Source organism: Rhinatrema bivittatum, chromosome 5 (assembly GCF_901001135.1).
Source record: "Rhinatrema bivittatum chromosome 5, aRhiBiv1.1, whole genome shotgun sequence".
Classification (NCBI taxonomy): Eukaryota; Metazoa; Chordata; class Amphibia; order Gymnophiona; family Rhinatrematidae; genus Rhinatrema; species Rhinatrema bivittatum.
In genome coordinates, this window is record NC_042619.1 from 336,247,544 (window position 1) to 336,257,407 (window position 9,864).

Sequence of the window (9,864 nt, forward strand, 5' to 3'; positions counted from 1 at the left end):
TAGATTGATATAATAAATCTAATAGAACTCGAATGAATGGATTGAATAAAGAGCTGATGTTTTCTTCTCAAACCCCACAAAACAAAACCAATGCACAAGCATAGCTAGTGAGTAAAAGTAGGAGGGAAAATAAACATATAATTGGCCAATTCAAATATTACCACGCTGGATATATGTACTTAGTGTTCTACCTCTACTTCTCACCCAAATGACAATTGCTAAATACCAGAGAGTAGTCACTAAGTTCATATGGAGAGGAAAAAAACCAAGAATTAAATTATCTAATCTTATGAAACCATTATCCATGGGTGGAATGAGTTTACCTGATTTGAAATTTTATAACCATGCAATTAATTTGCGACATATAGGAGATTGGTTGATGAACACACAATATTTTTCTGATATTTGCCTGGAAGCACAACTACTTACTCCGATATCACTTCGTTATGCTCTACATGTTCCTTATGCTTCCTTGTCAAGCACAATTAAATCAGATCTCCTACTGCAGCCATTACAAAAAACTTGGAAATGGTTATTAAATAAGAATTCATTATCTGACAAAATATCTCCTTTTCTTCCATGTTATGGTAATCCAATGCTATCCAAAAATTCATCTACTTCGCGTTACCGTTTTTGGGATCGTTCTAGATAACATCAGAAAATCCTTCTATAATATATTGGCATTCTTCTATAATAAATCTATTAACCATGGAAACTCTGACCAATACCACTCTGCCAATTAGAACTAGAAGAGCAATAAATGCAATTTGGCTACCCTTTATACTAACATTACCACATGACCTCAAAAGTCTTTTTCTTAATCGTATATAGATATCTAAAGATGATTTTTAATATACTTTATTAAGGACTTGTTAAGATCTTTAATGTATTTTTATTTAAGAACTCCATTGGTGCAGGGAGGGAGGGAGGAATATAATGGAGGGGTGGTTTTGAGTTTTGGAGGGAGGAATAGAATGTAGGGGTAGTTTGGGGTTTTGAGAGAAGGGATGGGAGTTAAATGGACTAGGAAGAGAAAAATGAACATAAGAGTTTTACAAAAATATGCTGTATGTAATCAGATATATATATTGTAATGTTCATTATTATATGTTTTTTTAAAAAATAAAAACAGATTTATCATAATTGGCCAATTCAAAAATACACTTAACCTATTACCAAATACCTCTCATAAAAAATGAAGCAGGATTGGAAAATTAAAAGTGTGTGCATAATGCATATATAATGCCAGGACCCCCTTTCTAAACTGCACAGGGATTAGCAAATTCAAAACATGCACTAGCAGTTCATCTGCCAGTGCCTGGTAACACAAGAATAAACAAACAAGTTCAAGGCACATGACTGATGACATGTAATCACAGTAGGACTAGAACTTTTTGTCAAGCTATCCCCATTCCCATTCCCCATCCCCCCATATAAAACACACTGTAAAAAAACACCACCTCAGTGGGAACCTGGTAACATGAATAAATAACAAGAAGACAGCAATAGGAATACATGTTCATACCCTAAATTGATTAAAAAGTGTCAATTTAATAGCATTTTCTCTTCGGGGTTAGCATTTTTTAAAAACGCGCAATCGCGTACTTTTGTTTGCGCAGCAGGCGCAAACAAAAGTACGCTGGATTTTATAAGATACGCGCATAGCCACGCGTATCCTCCTAAAATCCTGGATCGGCGCGCGCAAGGCTGCCGATTTTGGGCAGCCGATTTTGGGAGCCGATTTTTTGGGCAGCCGATTTTTGGGCAGCCGATTTTGGGCAGCCGATTTTTTGGGCAGCCTGCCTCCATTCCCTCCGAGGCCGCTCCGAAATCGGGAGCGGCCTACGGAGGGAACTCTCTTTCGCCCTCCCCTCACCTCCCCTCCCTTCCTCTACCTAACCCACCCCCCGGGCCCTATTTAAACCCCCCCTTACACTTAACCTATTACGTCTGCGAGAAGCAGACGTAAATCTACGCGCGCCAGCAGGCTGCTGGCGCGCCGTCCTCCGACCCGGGGGCTGGTCCGAAGGCCTGGACCATGCCCCCGGGCCGACATCATGCCCCCGGTCCCGCCCCCGAAACGCCGTGTCATCGGGTCCCGCCCCCGACACGCCCCCTTCGACAAACCCCGGGACCTACGCGCGTCCCGGGGCTCTGCGCGCGCCGGCGGCCTATGGAAAATAGACGCGCCGGCGCGCAAAGCCCTGCTCGCGTAAATCCGGGCGGATTTACGCGAGCAGGGCTTTTAAAATCCGCCCGTTACTGCGCACTACCACAGTGTTAGTGTGCAGTATATTTCATAAGCATACTGTGCGCTAATTCCCGTTAGTGTGCAGTAATGTCCGGATCAGTGCGCACTAATGGAAATTACTGCGCACTATGCACTTATGAAACAGTGCGTACTAATCTGTGTTAATGCGCACTGAGAGATATATAGTGCACAGTAACTCCTGTTAGTGCACACTAACACAAAATACGAATTTTGAAGAAGCGTTGAAATTGTCTAATTCAACTAAAATGATTGCACATCTCTAAGGAAGGAAATGTGATTCTTTCCCTACTCTGGCCAGATTACTGGCTGAAGTGCTTCTTTTTCGCCTGGCTTCCCCTGATGGCGAGTTTCAGCAGTAGCTCACTGCCCTGCTCAGTATCTTGGTGTGGGGCTCCCTGGGGAGGAATAGCCCTTCATACCTTGACACTCGGGGTTTTTTATCCCATCTAACCTTGAAGGTCAGATAATGTGCTTGCAGTAGTGCAGTGGGTGGGACATGCTGAAGTCCCAGATACTTTTTGTCGCTACTTCTCTGGGCAGACATGGATTCCATGCCTGCTGTTCCTTTTGGACATACTTTGGGTGTCATTCTGTGTTCCAATCCACTTTGTAACTCACTTGCTAATAAACCGCAGTTTTCTTTCTGCTGGGCTTTCCAGCCCCAGCTGATCTTCAGTTGTCTAGTGACAAAAATAAATAAATAAATAGATAAATAAATAAATAACTTTGCGGTCTTGATCCAAGTACTTTTTTATCTTGTACTTGGCAATTTGTGCCTTTGCCTGTAACCTCTGGGTCTTAGGCCTACTAGATTAGTCAGAGTTCACTGTTAGGAAACTCTTGACTGTGTTCTTTTTTGTGTGACTTAGTAGGCTTCTCGCCCCGTGCTTGCATTACGCCACTGCCTTCGGATGCCTTGATGCGTATCAGGGTTTCTATCTCTTGATCTGTCATCCGGTCTCTTTGACCGGATGACAGATCAGAACTTAGCCAGACAAATTCTTTTAATATTTACCTCCATGTTTTCAGTAATTAATTTAATACATTTAGCAACATTAATTTATGTGCCTCATTGTGAACCGTTGTGACGGCATCTTGCTTAACGACGGTATAGAAAAGATTTTAAATAAATAAATAAATAAATAGTTTTTTTAAGACAAGAAAATGTGTTAATTATCTGATGTCAAGAGGAAGGGAGTTCCCTAGTATTGGGACCTAGCTCTGATATCTTTATATTTTGCACAATACAGGAAGAAATACATTTCTGTAATGCAATACAGGAGGAAATTCATTTCTGTTTTTATTTCTTCAGTGTTACACTGCATACAGAGTTTGATTTTGGGGGGGTTTTCAGTTGTTTTTGTGGTCCCTGTCTCTGTATTTGGTGAGGGTCTCTCTGTATTTTGCAAGAGAAACTCCTGAGAAAAATAAAAAGATAGGAAACGGAGAGTAGGAATAAATGCTCAGTTTTCTCAATGGAGAAATGTAAACAGTGGAGTGCCTAAGAGATCTGTACTGGGACCAGGGCTTTTTAATATATTTATGAAAAATGTGGAAAAGAGAACAATAAGTGAGGTGATCAGATTTGCAGGTGACACAAAATTATTCCAAGTAGTAAAATCACAAGTGGATTGTGAAAAATTGTAGGAAGACGTTGTGAGATCAAGGATTGGGTATCCAAATGGCAGATGATATTTTAGTGATGCAAATAGGGAAAAGTAAGCCAACTGTAAATACACGATGTTAGTTATCACCCAGGAAAAATATATGGGCATCATTGTGGACAACATTTTGAAATCCTGGGCTCAGAATGCAACTGCAGTCTAAAAAAAACCATACAGAATGCTAGGAATTATTAGGAAGAAAATGGAGCATAAAAAGGAGAATGTCATAACACCTATGTATCGTTCTATGGTGAGACCGCACCTAGAGTACTGTGCAATTCTGGTCGCCACATTGCAAAAAGATATAGTTGAACTGGAAAAGATACAGAGAATGGTGACCAAAATGCTAAAGGGGATAGAACAGCTCCCCTATGAGGAAAGGAGAAGGGTTGGTTGAGGGGGGATGGAGGTCTATAAAATGATGAGTGGAATAGAACAGGTAAAAGTGAATCAGTTATTTGCTCTTTTCTTTCAAAAAATGCAAAAACTAGGGGCACTCCATGAAATTAGTAAGTAGCACATTTAAAACAAATTGGAGAAAATTCTTTTTTACATGTACAATTAAGCTCTGGACTTCATTGTCAGAGGATGTAGTAAAGGCAGCTGTCATATCATCCCAGGCCCTTCAACAGGCTGCCAGTGAAAGGCAAAGCAAAAAGCAAAGGGCCGGGTCCTTTTGCTGGCATCTTTGCTGGCAGCTATAGTCATTTTTTTCTCTGTACAGTTTGTAAATCCTTGTTGTATTATGCAGGTTAATCCTATTGCTGTATGCATGGGTAGAGGGAAGTATAGCTCTTCCTTTGTCCTCTGTCCTAAGATTTTATCTGTTGTGAGGTTGTTAACCTATTTGGAATGTTCAGGTAATGTTTGTCAGCATAGAACGGTTCCAACTAAATTATCCATTGAACATATTTGTTGTGTTCCGCGGCCGTGGCAGGCCACAACCATGGTCCCCTACCTTGCCCGCGGCGGTTTGCCGCCCGGAGGAGGGCACTGACTTCAGGCCGTCGCTCCGGCACGGGCCTCGGTGCTGCTCGGTGCTGCTGGGGGAGCCGTCCCTGCTCCCACCTCGCGGCATCCAGCAGCGTTTCTCCTCCGCAGGGGAAATCAAAGGTGGCCGCCGCCATCTTTAGGTGCGAGGCCGCGCCTCCTTCACAGGAGGTGAAGCTGGTTAAAGGGACCTGATCCCTTTAACCAGCTTCACCTGTTCCTGATCAGCCTGAGCAGGGGAAGTATAAAGGGAGGCTTCCTCTGCTCATTCCCTGACTTGGCAATGTTCTCCAGCGTTGTGTAGTCTGCTTGCTTCGGTGAGTTCCTTGTGCTTTGGATCCTTGTTCCTGTTACGTCTTGGTGTTCCCGGTTCCTGACTTCGGATTGGCTTACGGTGATTCTCTGGTGTGTGACTTCGGATTGGCAAGCAGTGATTCTCTGGTGTGTGACTTCGGACTGGCAAGTGGTGATCCCTCAGTGCATGACCTCGGACTGGTAAGCGACGACCCTCTGGCACTTGACCTTGGACTTCTTCTGGACTACCGTCTCCAAGGGCCCGCCTAAGTCCCAGCGGTCCGGGTCCCTATGGGCTCCTCCCGGGGGGAACGCGGGCTTCCAGGGCGAAGCTCCAGTCAGCCCTTGCACCGATACCATGACCTCTCAAAGATCCACCTAAGTCCTAGCGGTCTGGGTCCCTACGGGCTCCTTCTGGGGGGAACGCAAACTTCCAGTGGCGAAGACACAGGTCCTCTTCTCATCTCTTCACCTGCCTCCGCAGTCGCCTCAGTCTTCAGTGCCGAGGGTCAGCTGGTCTCGTCTTCTGCTCTGCCTCGCCACTCGATGAGAGAACCTAAGGATATTCCACAAGGTATACCATCCTCCCGTTGGCCCAAGGGTTCACAAGCCTGAGCATAACAGATTGCCAAGCCACTGGACCCGGCAGAGGCATCCGCCCGCCAGGCCATTCTGGGAATGGCCCAGTGCCTGGTGGACCAGCAAAAAACCCTGGACGCCCTGATTTCCTCAGTGCAGAGCTTGAACCAATGCTTCGATGTGTTGGGGCCCATGAATCCTACTCTGCCGTCCCCACCTATGGCTTCTGGGGGTCGTCCGGTAATCCGCCTGCCCACACCGCCATGATTTTCTGGGGAACCTCGGGCCTGCAGGGGTTTCATTAACCATTGCAATATGCACTTCTGCCTGCAGGCCGCCCTCTTTCCCGATGACGCCACCAAGACCACCTTTATCCTGGCTCTTCTTGAAGGGAAGGCCCTAGAGTGGGCTTCCCCTTTGTGGGAACGGGACGATCCTGTCCTAAGGAACCTAAGAGAGTTTTGGGAGTTGTTCTGGATAAACTTCGGGGATCCGACTCAAGAAGTTTCTGCAGGCCCGAAGCTGCTGCAGTTACGTCAAGGCTCGAGGACATTGGCGGAATATGCCATAGACTTTCGGACCCTCTCTTTGGAGCTCGGCTGGGGCCCTGAGTGTCTCCACATCATCTTCTTTCAGGGGCTGAGTCCCTGAATTAAGGACGAGTTCGCGGGATGAGAGATACCAAGGTCCTTGAACGCCTTGATCAACTTGGCAGGGCGCATACATCGGCGCCATCAAGAGCGCTGCCAAGAGGCCCAGACAACACCCAAAGCCGCAACTCCGTCCAGACGCCCTCGGCATTCGCCCTCGCCCAAGGGTAGGTCGGGAACCCCCAGATCTCTGCCCGATGAGCCCATGGAATTGGTATGTGGAAAACTGTCCACCCGCGAACGCCATCGGCGAATAAAGAAGGGTCTCTGTTTTTATTGTGGTGCAGTGGGCCACCGGATAGCCGTATGCCCTGCATGATTGGAAAACTCCAGGGCCTAGAACCTGAGGGAGGTCTCTTCCTAGGCCTAACATCACCAGCACCTCCACTAACACTACCAGTGGCGCTAACATCACCAGCGGGTGAGTTTCATTTGTTAGCCCTGGTCGACTCTGGTGCCGGCGGCAACTTCATAATGCAGAAATTGGTGGAGCACCTGAAGATTCCACTGGTCCGTGTTCCAGCTCCTCTGGTCATCTCTTCAATTCAAGGGAGACCCCTCCCGGGTCGTGTGACCCACATCACAGAATCCACCCAGCTGAGGGTCGGGCTCCTTCATCTTGAACAGATGGCGTTCCATGTCCTGGAGCATTCGATACACCCGGTTGTCTTGGGCCTTCCGTGGCTCCAGGAACACGGCCCCCAGTTTGACTGGAAGACCTTACAGCTGACCCATTGGGGCCCGAGCTGTCATGGAAAATGCCTTCAATCAGTAATTCCAGTCTCCTGTTTCGTTGCCTCCACCAGCCTTCCAGGCCTGCCGGCCCCCTATGCCTCATACGCGGATGTGTTCTCGAAGCAAAAGGCCGAGATTCTTCCACCTCATCGATCCTTCGATTGCGCCATCAACTTCCTCCCTGGTACTGAGCCTCCTCGGGGCCGCACCTACACCCTCTTGCCTGCAGAGACACAGGCCATGAAAGAGTACATCAGAGAGAACCTGGAGAGGGGCTTCATTCGGAAGTCAAAGTCCCCCTCAGGGGCTGGGTTCTTCTTCGTCGGGAAGAAGGACGGGACTCTTCGCCCCTGCATGGACTACCGGGGCTTGAATACTATAATGGTCATGGACCGTTATCCCTTGCCTCTCATCTCTGAGCCCTTTGACCGGCTACAAGGTGCGAGGATCTTTTCCAAGTTGGACCTCCGAGGGGCTTACAACCTCATTCGAATCAAGGAGGGTGATGAATGGAAGACTGCCTTCAACACCTGAGACGGCCACTATGAGTATTTGGTGATGCCGTTCGGGCTTTTTAATGCCTCTGCAGTATTCCAGAATACCGCAAATGAGATACTCCACGACCTCTTGTACCAGTGCGTGGTCGTATACTTAGACGACATCTTGATTTTCTCCGACACTCTGGCCACCCACCGCTGGCACTTGTTTCAATTTTATCCTCCGGTACAGACCGGCCGGGAAGAATGTTAAGGCTGACGCCCTATCACGGGTATTTGATTCAACGGAGGGTTCTGAGGAACCACAGTACATCATTGAGCCACCCTGTATCCTCCTGTCTGCTACCACGACCATCCCTCCTGGGAAAACTCTGGTCCCGCCACGCTTGCAGAAACAAGTGCTGGCATGGGCTCACGATTCCCACTGTTCTGGTCACCCAGGGCAATCCCGCATGCTGCAGACCCTGCGCCGGTACTACTGGTGGCCAAAGGTAAATAAGGATGTCCGGGCGTATGTGGAGTCCTGCCAGACCTGTGCTCGCCACAAGAGGATCTCCGGTTCTACCCCAGGCTTATTTCAGCCATTACCTGCTCCTTCTGAACTGTGGACCCATGTGGCAACTGACTTCATGGTTGATCTGCCACTATCCAGTGGCAACACGGTAATATGGTTGGTCGTCGACCGCTTTAGCACTTTGTACCTTTGCCAGGATTGCCGTCCGCACCACAGCTGGCTCAGCTGTTCGTCCAGCACATCTTCAAGCTACATGGCCTACCTAAAGGCATCCTGTCAGATCGAGGGCCTCAATTCACTGCCAAGTTCTGGAGGGCCCTCTGCCAGAAGTTCGACGTCACCCTAGACTATACATCCGCTTACCATCCACAGACCAATGGTCTCGCAGAGAGAACAAACCAGACTTTGAAACAATTCCTCCGTCTGTATGTCAATGAGAAACAGGTCAATTTGAGAAACAGGTCAATTTGGCCCAGGGTAGCTAGCCTGCTACCCTGGGCCAAATTTGCGCTAAATTCTCATATCTCCGCAGCTACGGAATCCTCCCCATTTCAGATAGTGTATGGGAAACAGCCACGTCCGCCACTGCCTGTTCCCATCACAGTTACATCTCCGGTAGCTCAACTCTCTGCTGATGAGTTGCACCGCCTGTGGATATCCATGCAACATGCCCTGATCAAGGCCAGCCAGGCAGCTAAAAGGTATGCTGACCAGAGCAGAAGGCCGTACCCACCTCTCAGGCCGGGCCAAAAGGTTTGGTTGAGCACGCAGTTCATCCGCTTGAAGCTGTCATCATCGCGACTGGCCCCGTGATTCATTGGGCCGTTTCCCATCATCCGGCAGGTGGGTGCTGTCTCGAATCAACTTCATCTTCCCCCATCCCTCAAGATACACAACACGTTCCACGCCTCCCTCCTGAAGCCTCTAGTATTGTCATGGCCTTCCAGCATGCCTCCGATGCTTCAAACTGTTGCCTCCGAAGATGACCTCACCTATCAGGTCTGGGAGGTCTTAGATGTGAGGAAACATCAGAAGAAGTGGGAGTATCTGTTGGTATGGGAAGGCTTTGGTCCCGAAGAAAACTCCTGGGAGCCATTGGCTAACATCCTGGACCGGAATCTGTTGGAGCAGTTCCACAAAGACCACCCGGCTAAAACCAGGCCTCCGGGGAGGCGCCCTAAAGAGGGGGGTACTGTTGTGCTCCACGGCCGTGGCAGGCCACGACCGTGGCAGGCCACGACCGCGGTCCCCTACCTTGCCCGCGGCGGAGGGCACTGACTTCAGGCCGTCGCTCCAGCACGGGCCTCGGTGCTGCTTGCTGCAGGGGGAGCCGTTCCTGCTCCCCCCTTGCAGCGTCCAGCAGCGTTTCTCCTCCACAGGGAAATCAAAGATGGCCGCCGCCATCTTTAGGCATGAGGCCGCGCCTCCTTCATATATTTAAAGGGACCTGATCCCTTTAACCAGCTTCACCTGTTCCTGATCAGCCTGAGCAGGGAAAGTATAAAGGGAGGCTTCCTCTGCTCATTCCCTGACTTGGCAACGTTCTCCAGCGCTGTCTAGTCTGCTTGCTTCAGTGAGTTCCTTGTGCTTTGGATCCTTGTTCCTGTTACGTCTTGGTGTTCCCGGTTCCTGACTTCGGATTGGCTTATGGTGATTCTCTGGTGTGTGA